The 21,744-nt window shown below is 35.0% G+C and overlaps 1 protein-coding gene across 15 annotated transcripts in view; it reads right to left on the reverse strand.

Annotated features, from left to right (window-relative positions):
- Positions 1–21,744, reverse strand: part of NRIP1 (nuclear receptor interacting protein 1) — a 190,436-nt gene that overhangs the window by 141,320 nt on the left and 27,372 nt on the right. For 11 of the 15 annotated variants that reach the window (XR_007477670.1, XR_007477673.1, XR_007477671.1 and 8 more), the window contains one exon: positions 5,337–5,460. The exons of the other annotated variants lie outside the window; for them this stretch is intronic. The gene's annotated coding sequence lies outside the window, so the exon portion shown is untranslated. The remainder of the gene's footprint in view (positions 1–5,336; positions 5,461–21,744) is intronic. 15 annotated transcript variants of the gene reach the window in all.

The following is a 21,744-nucleotide window of genomic DNA, read 5'->3' on the forward strand; positions in this document are numbered from 1 at the left end:
GTTAAAAGATAAATTAATTAAAAAACAAAAAAGCCAGGGTACTGACAGGGCATAACTAGGAATGATCTTACTGAGTATCCACAAATAAAATTACTTCTCCTTGAGTAAGCATCTCCTTCTTACAGCTGCCAAGCCAACGCTGGTAATAGGTTCCAGCACATTCTATGTCTAGACATTAATAGAAGAGTGGGTAACATGATAGACCATGCAGACATATAAAAAAAAAAGGCAATTTATTAATACTAACCCACAAACACAAAAGCTAGGTTAAAACATTATTGAAATAAAAATACAGAATATTCTGTTGGCAATTAAAGTGAATTCCTGTAAAGCAGCAGTTCTCAAAGTGTGGTCCAGGGACTCCAAGGGTACCCATGATCCATTCAGGAGGAACGTGAGGTCAACACTATTTTCATAACACTAAACTGTTATCTGCTTTCCTGTCTCTTTCTCTCATAACTCTACAGTGGAGTTTGTCTGGGGCTACAGGATGTATGGCACTGTGTTGATGGCTACTGGAGTGCATCCTTGTGTACTTCTGTGTTTTAAAATTTTTCTCAGTTTAAATTTTTAATATGGTAAATATCGGCTGATATGACCCTCATAAACAAAAACTCTCTGGGGTTCTCAATATTTTAAAAGTATGAAAGGGTCCTGAGACAAGAAGTTTGAGAACTGCTGCTGAGCCGCAACAGTAAAGAAGTGCTTCTTGAGAAGTACAATCTTGGTTCTACTCTTCAAATGAAATCTCTACTTCCTGATTCTCAAGAACTTACATTATAACTATGACAGATAAACATTGTTCTCTGTGCAGAAATGCTTCCAAAACTCTGGTGGGAAAATAAAAGCATGACCTTTTAAAAAGCCTACAGGGGATATGAAATATCTCCCATCTTTCCATAGTCAGTGCTATTCTGAATTTACACGAAGTAACGACTCCACAGATATTTATAAAGAAGCTGCTGTGTGTTGAGAGCTAAGGAGAGAAGGATAATTAAGCGATAAACTAGCCTTTTGTGGACCCAATCTTGTCAGGAAAAAATATAATCAGTGACATAATGAGATAGTACTATAAGAGAAGGTATGAACAAAGCGGAAAAAAGCACGGAAGGGCAAATTCTTGGGAAGAAGATGGGGTGAGAAGGCAGGCAACACTTTTTTTAGTGAAGGCACTCCACAGAGGTGGCATGTGAACTGGCTCTAACAAAGGTGAGGCTTTGCCAATTTGAAAAGAAGTGAAAAGCATCCTTTAGGCAGTGGGAGGAGCATCAGTCCCAGCAGGGAAGCACAGCAGTACACAGTATGTTCTAGAAACTTTAGGTAATCCACTTAAAGAACACAAATTACAAGTAATTAGAAACTTTTATACAATTTGACAAAGTAATTTGATGTCTTTTGAATTTAATGATGAAAGATCTGGATGTATAATTTGTATGTTTGTTTCTTAATTTCCCATCTGCCAGAGATAGACGCTTCTTAAAAACACAATAAAAGTGATTTACTAAAATAATGAAGCAAAAACAACAAAACAAAAACACGCCCATCACCACAAATATTTCGAGAAGCTTAGTGGACAGGCTGCAAGATGGCAGGAATGAGGGAGTAGCAATAGCGGGAGATAAAAGTTTCAAGCTAGAAGCTTGCATAGATTGTACTATCAACAATCTCTCTATTAAGTAAATGCAAAAAAGAAAATAAATAGGGTTTGAAAATTACTAGTAGTCTCTAATCTAGAATGGGGAGAGTCTAATTATCTGAATAAAGTGCATAATAAGCTCTACTGTTAGAATCACACCAATTTCAGATGTGCAAACCACAGGCCATGTGGTTGAAGGGCAAATGTACCAGAGAATCAAGGAAAATTATCAGGTTCAACACGGTTAACTTAAGTAAAAAAAGACTACGGTCTGTGTAAGAAGAGAAAGTGAATTGACACTTTAATCAACACATTTTAAAATTATTTTAATTACTTCATTTGAAACCTTTCATGGGAGAGGGAAAAAAACCTTAGTTGACCCAGAGGCTTGGTATAGTGGGAATCTTCCTCCCAGAATAATGTTAGTTATGTCAATTAAGGTATTAAGTAAAAGACTTACGGAAAATCAATTCTTCAAAGACATCAAATTCAGAAAAATGTTAATTATATGAATGTTTCCCATTGCAATGGTAAATTAGGATTGATTAAAGAAGGTCTGTTATTTTTCTATGGTCATTATGCTACTGGGATCGTTGAATTATTTTGATCAAAGGAGTAACACAGCAAAGTGGAGTTTGGGGAAGATCTAGCGCCTGTGAGAGACTGGAGCAAGGACATCAGTATGGAGGCTTAGCAGCATAAGAGCTCCAGATGAGAAAAGAACTCTGAACCAAGATGCTGGTCATGGGAAAGGAAACTAAAGAGTGGGTGGAAGCTATGTCGGAAACTAATGATGCTTCATTTGAGCTGAACACCCAAATTTTCTTGCCCAGGTTGTCCACGAATCCAGGGAAACATCAGTGAGATAGCCAAGTTAGTTTACGGCAATTAACCCCAACCCCAGTGACTCACCCAGATTCTGGATTGATCTTGCTTTCACCAGTACCATGTCCTCATTGAAAACTTTGTATAGAAGTTTAAACATCTTTTTTAAAGTATTATTTCTTAAATTAAAAACCTGACTTTGAGGAGTGTTATATAAAGTTTGGGGAAGACTTTCCATGTTGACAATTAGCCTCACTTCCAACCTGGTAACCCAATCTGTTAGAACTCACCAGCCCACACTTTCATCTCTTCATATAGATACTATATAGGACATAAAAGTTTTTAACACTTAAGACATCTGTTGAAATAGTCATCAACAACTTAACCGAACTAGGGAAAATTGTACAAAAAAGCACTCTTCTCAGTGAGAAATCATGAGCTATAACAAAAAAAAACTCCACTTAGAAAATGAGTATATTCAAGTGTTTTAAACTAAACTGATTTATGGTCAATTACCTAATTCTACCCAAGATATTAACTTCTGTATTATCAATATTTATCAAAATTAGCTAATAAACGTTACGCACTGAGGTGAACAGAGCACAGAAAGCACATGGAGTCCTCTAAAGTACAATAAAGGGTGATTTTATTTTGTGACTTAGATGGGGTGACTATTTCTTTCAAAAGGGGGAGCTATCAAGTGAGTAAGGGAAATCTTGGTCTAAGATACTAAGAAGCTTTATAAACACTTCATGTTTCATATGGTTTGCAATATTCAATTAATCAAATCCTTTTCCTTTTTTCCTAATCATCTTCTTTGGCCTCTCATTCAGAACATCACTATACCTAAAAATATAACACGACTGGTTTCAAAGTGGAGCTGTATGACAAACAAACTATAGTAAAACCTTATGAAATATATTAGTCCAGAGTCTTCAACTGTACTCTGTCGTATACTAGCTATACGACAGAGCACTGGACTCTGTATCTGAAGGACAGTATCTCTGTCCAAAAGGACTAGATACTCCTTTTGGAGACTGACAGTCCACTGGCTAATGTTAAGTCCTAGTGAACAGGTATTATATACTATGATGCAACATCTCCCAAACTTATTTGACCACGGGTTCCTCATTCAAAAGGAAAAACTGTTTAACAAAACACACTTTCGAAAAAACACACTTAACATATTCACTTTTAAAATCTTGAAATGTTTAAAAATATATGTAAATCATACAGATAATCACTAATAATTCAACTTTAATTGCTTTCAAAGTTGTTCATTGTGTCTTCTAAATAATCCATCTTCTATTTGGAAGAAGGATCTAGATTTGATCATTTTTCAAGGACAATTTATTGGCTATGTATATTTACTATCTGGCTATCTACAATTTATTTACCAACTGTCAAAAGTGGTTGGTGCTTACCGCAGAACAAGGGTGATGAAAATTAAGAACAACAAACAAGATATAATTATATCTTGCTGGTCACAAGAATATGCATAATTATAATTTTCATTTTAACAGAATTAAAAGTTGACAATTGGGGTTCAATATCAACTATGTTTCAACAAATATAAAAGCAGATTTCAGACTATCAGACATTACCACATAATTATACCTGAATGAAAGAACTTTTAATATTTATAAATAAAAGTTAGGTAGATTTAAAATCTCAATTTAGAGGAAAAAATAATAAGTGATAATGTGAAAAATGACTAGCAACCCATAATTACTAATAGTTTTATAGCATTTTTATTTAATAAGTATAATGTTTTAAAGATTTCCTTGCTGAAATTACAAGAAAGAATAAGCAGAGTAATTAAAATAAGAGAGAAGTAGAATGATTAAAATAAAAACTTCATCACTAGATTTTCTGAACATAATCACAACAGTGAAGGAAAAGGAGTTAGTATTATCACTGTGCCAACCATATTATGCTTACAGGTAGAGGACAAATCTGGTTCAAAGTTGCCATCCCCCTTTTGAAACATCATGGCCCATTAAAACACCATGAATTTAGGATAGTCTATCTGCTATCTCTCTTCCAAACAACTAATTATGAGCACAATAATCAATCACTGTGGCTTTTCCCAGTTTACTTGTAGTTCTTCTGCCCACGCGTGAGCAGCATAAGGTCCAAGAGCTTAAGACATGACCGATTCATTTAGGTTGTAGCTATACCAGAAAACAAGCAAGTTAATCCAAGTAGAATTAGCCACTCACTCATCTCTTTCTGTTGCATTGCCCACCTACTTATGATAATTTAATCAGATTTTTAAATCATTTCTCAGAAATGCTGATACAGTATCATTTGCCTTGTAAGAGGTAACCATTTTATATAATTCAAAAAGTAATCACTGACTTATACTATAATAAGCCCACAATAACCAAATATCCTTCTATTTTTCCTCCAAACAATAATTAACTTTTTTATCTGAAATCAGATTAATATTTTCGGTTTTCTATTAACTATCCATTTTCCCTTGTTTTTGGTAAAAACAAATTAAGCATCATCAACATAAATGCTATTCTTTCAAACATCTTAATCCCTATCTCCAGAAGTAATCTACACCTGTGAATTCTCAAGAATATTGCTTGTGTTTTTCTCATGGCATTTAACCTCTTTCTGCTGTTTGATTTTATTTACCTATCTATATTTATTCTTTCCCTGTAAGTTCCTTAGCTATGAGAGTGTATCCTATTCACTTAAAAAAACAAACAAACAAAAAACACTGCCTAATGAAGTAATTTGCACAGATAAAGCACAAAATACAAATCTGGTGATTATAAGCTAATTGGTAACTAAGAAAGGACTGTCTGAAATATATTAAAGTCACGATGATTAAGCCTTATGAACTCAGGAAAAATATTCTCACCATCCGTCTCCAAGGATTGAGTCTCTGCTTTCTGAGAAAGGAAATTGAGAAGGCTGTTGAAAAGTAGCTCTGATGCCATTTGGAGTCTTCAGATTCCCCACTCCTCCTTCAATCTAGTGTGTATCTTAAGAAGAGGAAAAAGATAGCTTGGCATCAATTCCAAACCAGATTCTGGAATATCTTTTGTGAAGTTCTGTAAACTTTTCTCAGTATCTTTTCTTGTTCAAGTTCAATACAGAAAGAGTCATTTGACAGAAAAATATGGACTGTTTATGAAATATAAATTGATCACTAAAGGAAAGCAAAAGGTTTTTGGTTTCTAGATAATACATTTACTTGATAAAAGTAGATGCTTCAAGAAAACAAACTGTGAAAAAGGTTTATAGTCGCTAGGATGCACTTGTTAACCTTTGTTAATTTCAAATTTCTATCAAACTAATTCAGTTAAGTTACATGTAAAAATTCTAAATCCTCCCAAGGATATATTTCCAAAATTTTTTTAAAAAGGAAGAAAAAAATAGCTAGTTTCTTTCATATTAAGCTTTGTCTGTTTCGAAATACTACCTATGTAACCTTCTCAGCACAAAATTCGGTAATAAATATTAAATGTTTTATGTCCATAGAAAGACTTGTACACCAATGCCCAAAGCAGTTTTATTTTTAATAGCCAAAAACTGGAAACAACTCAAATGCCCATCAACAGGTGAATGAATTATGGTATATCCATACAATGGAATATTTACTATTCAGCAACAAAAAAGGATATATTATTGATATAAACAACAACACGGATGAATTTCAAAACAATTATGCTGAGTGCAAGAACCCAGACAAAAAGGAATACATAGTGTGTGACTCCATTTGCATAAAAATGTAATAAATGCAAATTAGTCTACAGGGAGAGTAAACAGATCAGTGGTTGCCTGGGGATAGCAGGGTGGAAAGGTACAAGAAGAAGGGATTACAAAAGAGTATTATCTTAATTGTGGTGCTGATTTCATGGGCATACGTACACACATGTCAAAAGTTATCAAACTGTATGCCTTAAATATATGCAGTTTATTATATGCCAATTACATCTCAATGAAGCAAAAAGAAATCATATTTCTTAAAATGTTGTATATCCCTTGATGTAGCAATTCCAAGTGTAGGATTTATCCTAATTGGAAAAAAAAAATAGAGGATATGTACAAATATCTAGCTATAAGCATATCATTATGTACTACATAGCCATTAAAATGTCATATAAGGTAATTAAGTTTCATGGAATAATATACTATATTATATATTAAGTGATAAAAACGGGAAACAACATTATGTTCAGCATAACTGAATTTTTGTTTTAAAATTATACAAAAATAGATATAGTAGTTATTTTTGCAGAACTGATTTTTTCTTTTCCTTTTTCCTGATTTATATTTTCTAGTTTCTTTACAATAAGTGCATATTACTTTTGTAATAAATAAAACAAATTAAAGGATGAAAATAGCAACAGCCTACCACTGTCCACTCCCTAGTATATGTATAAAACAAACACTCCTAGGATGTAGTGCACATTACAGATTTCTGGGTTATCATGTCACCCTCACCAGCGACCTAACAAACAATAGTGAGAAAAGGGCAGGTCTGACAGGATGAACTGGAGTCACAATTAGTAAGCTATATGCTTTACCAGTTACAAAGCACTTCATGGACAAGACCTCACTGAATCTTCATAACTCAGTGAAACAAGCAGAGAAGGCATTACCCCATTTTATGAAGGAGAAACAAACAGTGTGCAGGGCTGGTTAAGTGTCATGCGCCAAATTATAGATCCTGGACTCAAATTGAACCTTGACTATAAATCCTGATAGGAATTCTGAGAGAGCAGGGAAAAATCACTTCTGATAATCTATAACTACAAGGCAGTACTTTACCCGTGAACTTAAAAATAACCATATTTACAATCAATTTAGTATTTCTATTAGAATGCGCCAGGGGCCTTGGAAATGTCCTAAATTCCCAGTCCCCAATCTCAGAATCTATACCCAAGACAACCCCATCTTGCCCCTTGTCAACATTATAATTGTTCAATTTTTAGTCACATTTCTTTCCTTCTTGAAAAAAACATGTATTACCTTTTGTTTTCAAGCTGGAAAAGAAAGTAACCATAACTATATTTATGGATGATGGGAGGAGTAACCTACAAGCTGATGTCAAAAGGTCTAACTTAATTTACTTTAAAATACCACCTTTTGGGGCTTCCCTGGTGGCGCAGTGGTTGAGAATCTGCCTGCCAATGCAGGGGACACGGGTTCGAGCCCTGGTCTGGGAAGATCACACATGCCGCGGAGCAACTAGGCCCGTGAGCCGCAACTACTGAGCCTGTGCATCTGGAGCCTGTGCTCCGCAACAAGAGAGGCCACGATAGGGAGAGGCCCGCGCACCACGATGAAGAGTGGCCCCCACTTGCCACAACTAGAGAAATCTCTCGCACAGAAACGAAGACCCAACACAGCCAAATTAATTAATTAATTAAAAAACAAAAAGTTGCAAAATGTCATTTAAAAAAATAAATAAATAATAAAATAAAATACCACCTTTTTGGCTGTATCTTTTTTGGCACATGAGCAGACAAGAAATAGTCTCTAAACAGGCTAATTCACCAAAGGAAACGACCAATTCCTGACAAGAGTAAAAGTAAATACCTCCAGAGGAGCTGGTTGGTATCTGCTGACAAAGCCTTGAAGCATAAGGAACCCTTCCTGCTACCACTCTTTACCAGCACTCCCGCGACAGTGAGAAACTTAAACTAAAGGTAATGACAGCTCTCATATACTGGGCAGTTACTATTAACAGACACTGCACTAAACCCTTTACATACAACCCTATGAGATGATGATTATAATCCTCATTTTATAGATGAGGAAACTGAGTTTAAGTTACCCCAAATCACAAAACTAGTAAGAACTTAAAGTGGAATTCAAACTCTGGTATATTTTACTTGAAAACAAGACAGGGCCTTGGCAGTTCTCTGGAGCATAATCCCTGACTTTTTTCTAGTACTACTCACTTACCATAGTCTCAATTTGGGTAGCGCAAAACACCTGGCAATAGTACATAAAGTTCACGAGTCTACATTTTTCCATGTAGAGAGGAAAAAATATTCAGTGCCCACAGTTTATGTCTGATACTTTGCCACATTCTAGAATTGTTTTAATGGTTGGTCTCTATTAAAGCATTATTATAACCCTTTTGAGCTAAACATATGACCACAGGAAGGATAAATTAGAAGAATACTTAAATAAAAATTAGCAAAAGATAATATAAAATAAACCACTATCATAGATTATTAGTAAATGGAAAAATTAGCCTTAAATCCAAATCAATGAAATATGCCAGATGTGTTGTAAATCACGTAGGAAGGAAGCATGTCTATGAATAATAAAACATTCAAATAACTGGCTTATAATTATACTGTGGAATATTATGTAATCATTAAAAGATATGTTTCCAAAGAATATTTAATGACATGATACAATGATCAGAATATGACTGCCAAGAAAGCAAGATACTAAACTATGTATTTGATATTAGAACAAATTATAGGGGCAAGGCACTGTGCTAGGTATTGGAATTACAAAGTGAACAGGACAAGTGCAAACCCTAGTGCTGAACTACTTACTCTCCACTTTATTCTCTGTGTGACTTTAAGGCCTCCAGGTTTTTTAGATACCAGCTTTTCCTCATCTCCTCACAGTAGCTTTTCCTCACCATTTTATACAAAGTAGCTTCTTCTTTTCTCTCTCTCTCTCTCTCTCTCTCTTTTGTTTAAACTCGTTATTTTGTTTTCTGTTTCCTTCCTTTCTTTTTTGTCTGTGTCTATTGAGATAATCATGCAGTTTTGTCCTACATTCTTTTGATAAGGTATATTACATTAGTTGATTGTTTCAAAGTGAAATAATCTTTCCTTTCTGGGACACATGCCTAAAACTGATACCATACTTACTGGTGAAAGACTGAATGCTTTCCCCCTCTAACACTGGGGAAAAGGCAAGGATGACCGGCTCTAGCCACTACTATTCAACACTGTACCAGAGATTCTACTCAGTGCAATCAGGCAAGAAACATAAAGACATACAGACTGGAAAAGAAAAAGATAAAAAACTCTTTATTTGCAGGCAACATGATCCTGTACGTAGATTATCCTAAGGAAGCAAATAAAACAAAACAAACAAAAAAGCTATTAAAATTAAGAAAGTTTTGAAAGATTGTAGAATACAAGATCCATGTATAAAAAGTAATTGCATTTTTATATACTAGCAAAAAACAATCCAAAAATGAAATTTTAAAAGTTCCCCTCACTCACAATAGTAGCAAAAAATAAAAGACTTATGAATAAATTTAATTTAAAAATGCAAAAGCCATACACTTAAAATCCAAAACACTGTTAAGAGACATTAAAGGTCTAAATAAACAAAGATCCATTCCACGTTCATGGACTGGAAGACTCAGTATTGTTAAGATGGCAATTCTCCCCAAATTGATCTATCAAAATCCCATCGTGCTGTTTTTTGTAGAAATTGATCCTAAAATATATATGATAGTCTAAAGAACCTAAAATATACAAACAATATTGAAAAGGCAGATTAAAGTTGCAGGACTTCACCTAATTTCAAAACTTACATAAAGCTCTAATAACCAACACAGTGTGATACTGGCATAGAGATAGACATTTGGATAATGAAACAGAATAGATAGCCCAGAATAAATTCTCACATTCATGGTCATTTGATTTTCAACAAATGTGCTATGGCAATTCAATGGGGAAAAAAGTCTTCTTAATAAATGGTGCAGGAACAGCTGGCTATTCACATGCAAAAATAAACTGATAAATAAGTATAAACATTTACCTCACAACATACAAAAACAGTAACCCAAAATAGACCATAGCTCAAACTGTAAGAACTAAAACTACAAAACTTCTAGAAGAAAGCATAAGGGAAAAAAAAAAAAATCTCGTGACCTTAGGTCAGGGAAAGATTTCTTAAATATGACAAGAAAAGCTCAATCAATTAAAAAAATGGACTTCATCAAATTCTCTAAAAGACAAGTCCCATAATGGGAGAAAATATTTGCAAATATTTTCTCTATATATTCTTTATCATGTATACATGATAAAGAAACGGTACCCAGCATATTAAAAGCCTTAGCCCTCAAGAATAAGATGATAAATCAATTTTAAAAAACAGGCTAAAGATTTGAAGACTCCACCAAAGATACATGAATGTTTAGTAAATACACAGAAAGATGCTCATCATCATGACCTATCAGAGAAATGCAAATAAACCTATGAGATTTCATTATACACCCACTAGAATAGATACATATTTTTTTAAAAGACTGAATAATTCAAAGGTTAGGGAGGACAGGGAGAAACTGAAACCTTCACACATTGCTGATGAGACATAAAATAAAATAGCATAGCCTCTTTGGAAAACAGTTTGGCAGCTCCTTAAAAAGTTAAACATAGAGTTACTATATAACCCAGAATTCTTACTCCTAGGCATAAACAGAAGGGAAAACTTATGTCCACACAAAAACCTATATATGCATGCTTACAACAACATTATTCATAACAGCCAGAAATTAGATGCAACCTATGTGTCTATCAACCAATGAATAACAAAATGTGATAACATTCAATACAACAGAATATTATTCAGCCATAAAAAGGAATGAACTACTGATATATGCTACAATATAGATGAATCTTGCAAATTATTATGCTTAGTGAAAGAAGCCAGTTACAAAAAAACATGTGTTATATGATTCCATCTATGTGAAATGTCCAGAATAGGCGAATTCAGAGACAGGAAGTAGATCAGTAATCACCTACGGCTGAAGATGGAGGAGGATAGGAGTGACTGCCAATGGGTATGGGGTGCCTTTTAGGTTCATGAAAACGTTCAAAAATTCAATGGTGGTGTCGGCTGCACACCCGTGTGGCTATAAAGAACACTTTAAATGGGTAAATTTTACGGTATGTAAATTATCTCAATAAAGCTGTAAAAAAAACACGATGATTAGCTAGAAATTATTAAAATATCAAAAGTAATTTCAGATTAGAAACCTGGACTTCTAATCTGACTTACTTGCTTTTGAGCATGTCTGACATTTCATCTGAACAGGTTTTAGTATTCAATTAATTGTAACTAAATATAAATCACATAAGAAAATCAACTGTGTTTTTACACACCAGTAACAAACAGAAAATAACATTTAAAAAACATCCAACAAGAAAATGTGTCTAAAGAACAAAAGTAACTTGTAAATATTGCAAATTCTATACGGAGAAAATATTGGAAGACATTATTAAATGCAACCTAAATAAATGGGATGACATACCATGTTCCTGATAGAAAGACTCAATACTATAACGTGGTAATTCTCCTCAAACTGAACCAATACATTGAATGCAATGCCAATCGAAATCCAAAGGTTTTATAAGATGATTCTAAAATTTACAACGGGACAGCAAAAGCCCGTAAGAGACAAAGCCATCCAACAAGAAAAAGCATACTGTAAAGAATGTGCTCTACCTATATGGAGACTTTTTAAAGCTTTACCCCATTAAGTTAGTGTGCTCCTGGAAAAGAGACAAACTGACCACTGGAGAAGAAACAGACCTTCACACATAAGGAAAATGATATTTAATAAAAGTTGCACTGCAGATCACTGAAGTAAGGAGGAATCATTCAACAGTGGTGAAACAACTGGTTATCCATTCGGGGGGGGAAAAAGAAATTGGATCTCTACTATATACTATATAAAAAATAAATTCCAGAGGAATTCAAGTTTTAAGGAGAGAAATCAAGTCTCTAACATTTTTAAAACAAAATATAAGAATACCTTTATGAACTCAGAGTAGCAAAGGTTTTCTCAGGACATAGAAAGGGTTAACTATAAAGCATATGATTAATAACTTCAACTGCATCATACTTAAAAACCTCCACTCATCAACAAATACAACAAAGAAAAAGATAAACTACAATACCACAAAGCACGTTGCCAAAAAAGATTTTGGTATCCAGAATGTATGTGTGTGCGTGTGTGTGCGTGTGTGTGCGTGTGTGTGTGTGTGTGTGGTATAACATTTTAATTAAAAATGCAAAGGGGCATCCCTAATAAGGGGAGTCAGAGCCCAAGCAGGATGAGGCAAGTGTCCGTGGTGGAGGGAGGGGACAATGTGGCGTGGGAGTCCACACCCAAGCTCTGGAAGGGTGGTTTAGGGTGAGCAGAACCCTGCATGGCAGTGGTCCAATGATGGGTGTCAACGCCTGATCAGGGTGCCCATAAAGAGATGCACGAGGCACCGTGCTGTGCAATGTAGGAATCCAAGTGGGGTGAGGAGGGCTTCCACGTAAGTGGCTTTGAAGCTCAAATAGAATTGTGGGGTGGTGGAGGGAGACTGATCAAATAAGTAAGTAAATTTAGGATAACAATAGGCAAGTTTCCCACTGTTAGAGAGGAGGTACAAAAAAGGGAAAAAATGTGGTTTAACTCTATAATATGGGAATGAAATTGGAGGTAGCAGTATGGTCGAGGAATGACATGTCAAAAGGACACAGAAGCCAACTTGAAGGGGATCCCACCGGCTAACTCAGGGTAAGATGAACATCAAAATAAATAACAACAGTAATGCATTATAGCTCATTGAATAAAACACAGAATCATGTGCTCACAGTGATACAAATAAATTAATTAATTAAATGAGAGTTTGACCAGGATGGGGATATTTACAGTTCCAAAGCACCTTCACACAAAATAATTACTAATTACAGAGGAAAAATGAGTAATTTAACAGTAGAGAAACCTGGCCAACATCCTCTGAATCAAGTAATCCAAGTGAACTTCAACAGTAATAGGTCAAAATGAAACCAGGTGCCACCTTACAAGATGAGAAGAGAAGACAGTGTAACATCTGTGATATTCCTGCCAAATATTCATAACCTACATCTACTCATAAGTTAACAGCAGACAAACCTAAAGGAAGAGACATTCTATGAAATAACTGGCCTACATAGTCTTCAAAAGTGCCAAGGTCTTGAAAGTCAAACAAAGGCTGAAGAATGGTTTCAGATTGGAAAAAAAAGACTAAAGAGATGTGACAAGTAAAATGCAAGGCGTGATTCTAAATTGGAACCTTTTACTATAAAGGACATTATTGGGACGACTTCTGAAAAGTGAATGAGACCTGAGGATTAGGTGGTAGCAATGCATCAGTGTTAATTTCTTGATTTTAATGGTTTTTATTGTGGTTTTTAGGATAATGTTCTTGTTTGTAGGAAATATACACTCATTTATTTAGGGGCGATGGAGCATCAAATCAAATCTTCAGGGAAAAAAAAATGTATCTTTACTGTACTTGCAACTTCTCTGTTAAGTGTGTTATTTTAAAATTTTAAATTTAAAAAAATAACTGCATTTAATGTACGATCTTAAGTACATAATGGACAAAAGACATGAACAAGCATTTTGTGTAAGAAAAATACCAATGTTGAGTATCACATGAAAAGATGTTCAACTTCATCAGCAATCACAGAAAAACAAATTAAGACCATAATAAGATGCTATTTTGCAGCCTCTAAATAAGTAGAAGTTAAGAAGCCTGACAATTCTGAGTTTTGGCAATGATCTGGCTCAACAGGGGGTTCTGATACATTGCTAGTGGAAGGTAAAATGGTCCAAAGACTTCAGAAAACAATTTGGCATTATTTCATACAGTTGAACATTCTCTATGCTTCTACTCTTAGGTATTTCTCCTCAAGTCTTGCACATGTACACTAGTACACATACAAATGATTGCTGATACACAGACACATCTGTATCAATGTATAGATACAGCAAAATAGATATATCAAAAATGAATAAAACAAGCAAACAAAAACCCAACAACAATAACCCAGATGTCCACCAATAGGACAGAAAATAAATTCATACAATGGAATATTACTCAGCAGTGAAATAAATGAACTACAATTACATTCAACAATATAAATAAATGTCCAAGAAACACAATGAATGGGAAAAAAAAGTCTCAGAAGACTACACACAGTATGCTACCAATTTTACAAAACTTAAAAAAAAGTAAAATTAAACAGCATATTATTTAAGAAACCATGTGATAATAAAAAGAAAGTAAATGATTAACACAAAACTGAAGAGTAGCTGGGGGTCAGGGAGGGCAGTAAGGGTAAAGGTATAGGCAAGGAGAGGCACAATGCTGACAGATGCAACTGTTATTAGTAAAGTCCTGATCCCATGCTGGTTGGTGGGTTCTCGGGAGATCACTTTGATATTGTGCTTCATAATTTAAATATATTCCTTGTTTATATCATTCATGTTTACATAATAAAAAAGTAAGCTGCTATAAGTTTTACTTCGACAAGAATCTTGTTTAGGTAAGCATCTTAATCATTTGCACACATGAACAAATGCTAACTGCTAGGCAATAGATTTTGCAAACTCTCCTTTTTTTAAAAAACAAAAGCAAAGGAGAATATAAAGAAATACACTCTAAAGAACTTGAAAGCAAATTTGTAGATTAAAAACTTATAGCTTGGTCGACCAAAGAATGAGTCTAATTCATATCTACCATCAATTTGGTCGCAAATGAAACTAACATAAGTGCTTGCTTCATTACTGTAAATTTGCAGAACTCTCTCATGAGAGATGGTCATTTTGCAAAAATTACTTAACATGAGAAATAGGTAAACTGAAGTAATTCAGTACACTTCATGTTCTGAACAAACAGATTTCCCCTCTAAATATACACATTTCCCCTCATGGGTCATATAGGCCAAAGGTCATATATTCAGCATGATTGGCCAAAAGTGTGATGAGAAAAGCCTAATCCATTTTAAAGAGCGGTATTTCTTTGCTCAATAAATAATTTCGTGTATTTATTACACAGTACTTTTATCTGACAAAACAATTATAATTTGTTTCCTCAACAACCTCACATTATGGATAGGGCACATTTGATCAAGCGATGCCTACTACTTCATGTCCCGTAATTTTTTTTAAGTTTTTAAATAAATTAGAAATGATAATGTTCCAAATCAAACTTTCTACCTAAATATTTCTTGAGCACCTATAATATGAAAGGTACTTTACAAGGTGCTTCTCAGCATTTTATGTGATGCACGCAGATTGAAAACTGTAGCTAGGTGCGGCATCCTTATTAAATGTAAATAAGTGCAATAATCTGGTTAAAAGACATCTTGGACTAATTCCTCTTCAAAAGAAAAGCCATTCTTATGGATAAACTCGCCTAAGGTATACTGTACTGATCTTTCTCCTGACTTGGATCACTACTGAATAATATGCCTGTGCATTAGCTATAGGCTGCACAATACTGAGGAAGTTGGGGTGTGGGAGGATAATCTGGACAGTTAACAGCAGAACGTCTTTAGAAGGATCACTTATTGCATCATGTTCAGAGTAAACAGACATACTCTAAATCCGTATCATTGGTCCTTGTGGTGTATTTCTTTTTTTAATGTGTATTTTTAACATGATTTGGGGCTTCAAAACTGAGGTACTGACTCAAGGAATAAATATATTTAATAGGCAATTTTTGAAACTAAAATATAGTAGGCACTAAATAAATGCTCAGTGTATAGATGTTTCTTTGAATACTCTATTTTAAAATTAGTTCCAGTGTTTCCCTGTATTTGTTCAATGGAACGTAAAATAGTCCTGCCCCCGCATAACACTTTTATTTCCCCCTTTTGTATTCTCTCCTTATTGCTGTTGTTTGAATATATATACATTTTTGAAGCCTTTTCCTGTTATTAATGGCCAAAGTCATCCTTTTAAAAAATATATATTGATCTGTCTTCAAGAAATATATATATAATTGTTTATTGGACATCTCAAATTTAATATGTCAATAACTGAGTTCTTGTTCTTCCTAATCTCAGATAATATCAACTCCATTCTTCTAATTGTTCAGGCCTCAAACCCTGGCTGCCATCCTAGAGGCCTCTCCTCTTCTCACACCTCACATCCAATTCCTCAGCACATTCTGTGGGCTTTCCATTAGAAATATTCAGAATCCAACTATTTCTTACTGCTCCCATCCTAGTCACCACCATTTCTCCTCGATTATTACAAAAGCTTCCTAGCTGGTTTCCTTGCTTCTGTTTTTAACGCCCCTTTGGTCCATTTAACACAACGGCCAAAGTGATTATGTAAGAATGTTACACTGGATCACTCCTCTGCTCAAAACTGTCTAGTGGCTTCCCCCTCTGACCTCACTTCCTGTGATCCTTCCTTATTCACCCCACTCCAGCCACAGGGCGTTTAACTAGAACACTCTTCTCCCCAGAGAGCTGCATCATCAGCTCCCACGCCAACTCAACCTTTACTCAAGGCATCTTCTGGGTGAGACTTCCCTGGACATAATCTGAAATTGCACGCACACCCCACCCCAGACCTTCCATGTTCCTTCTCTAATTTTAAGTTAGCACTTGTTAATAAGAGGTCATGAAATTGAATTGCTTTATATTTTTGTCTATCTCACCAATAAAATGTAAGTTCCAAGGGGGCAGCAGTTTTTTCCCCTTCTGTTCACTGCTCTATCCTCAGAGCCTCCCCCTTTCTTACTGGCTGGCAGAACACCTTAGAAGGTGAATATTGATTAGGTCAAGCTGCTTAAGGCAAGTAATGTTTACTCTGCCAAAAAGGCGTTTAGGCACAGGCCTATGATACAATTATGGCCAATGAGGTTTACTAGAAAATGTTTCTCCCCACTTTAAAAAAAAAAGTGGCATGGAAAAATAGCTATCTTGCAACCATGAAGAGTGACATTGTCAAAACACTCAAGATGGCAGAGAAGAAATATGGAAAATACCTCGTGGGTCCTTGATAACGTTATTATGACAATTAATTAACGACCAGTAATCTAAACTTCCTGTTGAGTGAGACATAATATACTCCTTACTGTTTAAGCTATTTTAGTAAGGTCTTCTATTACTTATATCTTAATCAACACAGAAACATTTTTCAAATATTCAGTTTCCCGAAATGTGTTAGGTCGAGCTACAGTGAAGATGGATGTGGGATGTTTTCTCCCTTTTCTATGCTGCATGCCTAGAGAATATGTCATATGACAATAAACAAGATCTCTCAATGTGAATCATATTTCCTCATAGGAATGACTGTATAAACAGTGCGTTTGTTCTTAACTAAGAATTGAAAGTAAACATATAACCAAAGCAAAGGCATTCCGAATACAGAGCTTTAAAATACTTCAAATAATAAAATTATATTCTAAACCACTATATGCCTAGCCAGATTCTGCAAAACTATTAGTGCTCACCCAAAGAAAGGAAGAAACGGAAGGAGAGAGAGAAAATTAGGTGGTAAGAAGGAGGTGAGGAGTTCCCAAGGCCAAATAAAATCAGATGATGAATTAAATAAAATAATTATGCTTCCTTTGTGTGTGAACACACACTGGAAGGCAGCTGTGGGACACCTTCATTCATTTGAGATGCACCCCTTCATCCCTGATTGGAAAAGAAGGTGGGTTGACAGTCAGTTACAGTTTGAGTCAAAGGGCTTAGAGTCATCAGGTTTTGCTTTTTAACTCAAAGCCAACCCATCAGTCGTTAACAAAGCCCAAACTACAGCTATTCAAAACTAATAACTCTTCATGTTCTCATTATAACAACCTACCAAACCTTTTATGCCTCCTCATAAAAGTCTTATCAGCTGAAAATTCCTATAAGGTAAAATCCCTATACCATTGAATAACTTACTCTAGACATACTGGGCCCAAAATAGAGGATATAAAAAATTAACTTTATATAGAATACACTTAACTCTATCCTAAATATTATACCTATAATATATGGTAATTATATAATTAGCAATCTTTTATTAGCTGTCATTTTGAAAAATTATTGGATGAATTACAGCTCTAAATAAAATTATTGAAAGCTGTTGAGAAAAGCAGAGATTTCCTTTAAAATCTTCTCACCACATTTTACAACAGTAAACAAAAGCAATACAAATTATTGTGTTGGTGAAACTTCAAAAAGTAGTCATGAATCAACTTAACTGAGGGCTTTAATGCAGAAAGTACATCTGATCATCCTAGGGTTGACTATTACTGACCTCTGGTACAATCTTTGCCTCTTCCTGCTCTACCTCGTTTTTTCTTTGGGTCACTCCACATACAAGAAATGAAACAGGAAGGAAAGCAGATGCACGAATAAAGACTAGATTAAAAGCACAAAGCCATGGAGTGACCACAAAAATGGATGCCGTCGTAGGCCATTCAGGGTGCTATAATAGAATACCATAGGCTGGTATTCTATTATAAAACAACAGAAATTTATTACAGTTTTGGAGGCTGGGAAGTCCAAGAGCAAGGTGAGGGCGGATTGCCTGGGGAGAGCCTGTTTCCTGGTTCACAGACAGCCATCTTCTCACTATACCTCACACGGTAGAAGGGGAAAGGGATTTCTCTTGAGCCTTTTTATAAGCATTAATCCCGTTCATGAGGCCTCTTCCTTCATGACCTAATCACCTCCCAAAGGCCCCGCCTCCTAAAACCATCACCTTGGGTGAGTGGGTGGGAGCGCTGTTAGTATTCCAACATATGAATTTTGCGGGAGACACACATTCAGACCGTAGCAGATGCAGTGTAAACATCTACTTTTACAAAACATAAACTAGGTGCCATTTTTACTACAAGAGATTCAGAGCATTGTAGTATTTTATTTTAATGTAAGTCAACTAAACGTTATACAAATAAAAAAGCATTTACTCCCAAAATTCCAACATTAACCATTCAATCAAAAAAATTAGGAACTATATTTCCCACAAGTACTCAAGGCCGTGTCCAAAAGTTATCTATCTGTGGACTAAAAAGAACAACTAAAAATTACTACAGACCATGTGCCAGGAACTACATTGTGCTTTCTACGGCTTAATTCCTTTAATTTTCAAAACAACCCTATAAAATTATCCCCATTTTACAGATGGGAATGCTGAGCCTTAGGAGGCAAGATTACTAGCCCAAAGCCAACAGTCACTAAGTACGTGGCAGAGGTAGGATTCACACTTGTTCAAAACCATCACACACCACAGTGTCTCAATCCTTGTCAAATTCAATCCACTTACCTGTAAATACTGCTTTGACTTGAATATGGTTTTCTGAAGACTTTTTAAAAGCCACAAATATATTTCTATATTTTAATGACTCTCAACATGGAATGCAAGTTTTTAAAACAACTATTTGGAGGGTTAATTCCCAGCTATTATGATTAACTTTTATTAACTAGATGGCAAATAATACCAGTTATTGACAACAGTGTTAAGTCATGTATTATCTCCTTTAATTGTTACCTATAAAATAGATATTATGTAACTTTACGGATGAAGAAACTAAGGCTCAGAACAGTGGAGTGGGTTGCCCAAAGTCATACAGCAGGTGAGGAGTACACCATGATTCCGATTCAGGTCAGTGTGCCTCTACAATGCATTCCACAGACCACTGCCCAATAAAGGCTCCACCATGGCAAACCAGTTGCCTTGGTCAACTTGTCTCCTGATCATTTCACGAAAAACTAATAGTCTATTTTTAGATCACAGTCAAATTTTCTGCACCTAGAGCTATGCTGAAGACACAAATATATATACTAGCCCTTACTGCCCCCACTAGCCTCTTTAAATAAAAATACATTTCTAGGGTAGACTAGTTTCTGGCAATTTCTATTAACAAATTCACCAAAAACGGTTGACCCTTGTTTGGAACTACATGGGTCCACTTACATGTGGATTTTTTACAATAAATATATTGGACATTTTTTTGAGATTTGTGACAATTTGAAACAGTTTCAGACAAACCACCTAGACTAGAAATATCAAAAAATTAAGAAACAGGTATGTCATGAATGTATAAAATGTATGTAGATACTAGTCTATCCTTACAGAGGCATAAGGTGAGTGATATTTAACATAAAATTAATAATGTGTTAATTTTCTGTTTTATAACTTTGCCTTCAAAGAATTACATTACTGTACAGTATGCTCCCCGAACATGAGTGTAATACGGTATGCCATAAAAATTTTATAAGGATTCATTCATTAGTGTATAGGCTGGGCTGCCGTGAAACAACTGTATTGATTACACTAGGCTACCATAAAGTGACCACACTGTTCTTCTTCATTATCAACGTATGAATTGTTATGTCTGCAAATAAATATGAAATTTTCACATGATCTTTTCATGTTTGATGTCTAATGTTAATAAAGCATACAACATCTACAACGTTTTACATCATATAAGACAATATTGACGTAGGTACTGACAGACAATTCATCTTAACAGATGATGTAAACTTAGCATATGGATGAATACAGCACAGTACTATGCATTTTCTCTTCCTTATGTTAATAACATTTTCTTTTCCCTAGCTTACTTTATTGTAAGAGTACAGTACATAATGCATTTAACTACAAAATACGTGTTAACGGACTATTTTATCGGTAAGGCTTATGGTCAACTGTAGGCTATTAGTAGTTAAGTTTGGGGGGAGTCAAAAGTAATATGCAGATTTTCAAATACACAGGTTGGGGGGCTGGTGACCCAACTCCTGTCTTGTTCAAGGGTCAACTGTACACTGTTTTTGTTACTACCACAGCATAAGCATCCTGAATGTTCCTTCCTGGAATAAAGCCTGTTAAACCTCTTTGCAGGAAAATCTGTATGACTTTTTAAGTAACAAAAAGCTGAGGAAATGTTGATACTTTAAAATAAATCTTGACCCAGTAAGAACTGGCGCTAGGTCTTTTATCTTCTTGCAGTCAGCAAAAGTACAAATCTATAAAAATTCAAATACTAGTTAAGGGCATGCATTTTGAAGTACTTACACGTGGGGTGAGTTATTTCACAAACTCATACGTACTGAAAAAATGTTTTTAATCTGGATATGTGAGCAGAAATCACTTTTAAAACCTATAAATGCTATACAATGAAAGAAAAAGCAAGTCCATGTGGGGTTTTACCAACTGTTCTTTGGGGGGGAAGTTATTACTGGCTGTTACGCACCTTGCTAAAAATATCGTTCAGATGCATTCAGAAGCTGCTGTTTCTAACCCTGTATTAATCTAGATCTTTGAAAATCAAATGATGGCCAGTTTAATCACCCAGCAAAAACAAGCAACTGTGTATGTGGAGGGCAGGATTAGAGGAAGTGGAGAGAACTGGGTCAGTAGGTGGCAGATGTTAACTGGTTCAAATTTGAAAGGCGTTCAAAAGTATAGACCAGAGTTTATGAAAACCCTTAAAGTGGAGGAGAAACAAAGAAAGAAAAATGCAAAATGTGTGTAAGAAAAGATCCTAATTTAGAAG

This window comes from Orcinus orca, chromosome 5 (genome assembly GCF_937001465.1).
Source record: "Orcinus orca chromosome 5, mOrcOrc1.1, whole genome shotgun sequence".
Classification (NCBI taxonomy): Eukaryota; Metazoa; Chordata; class Mammalia; order Artiodactyla; family Delphinidae; genus Orcinus; species Orcinus orca.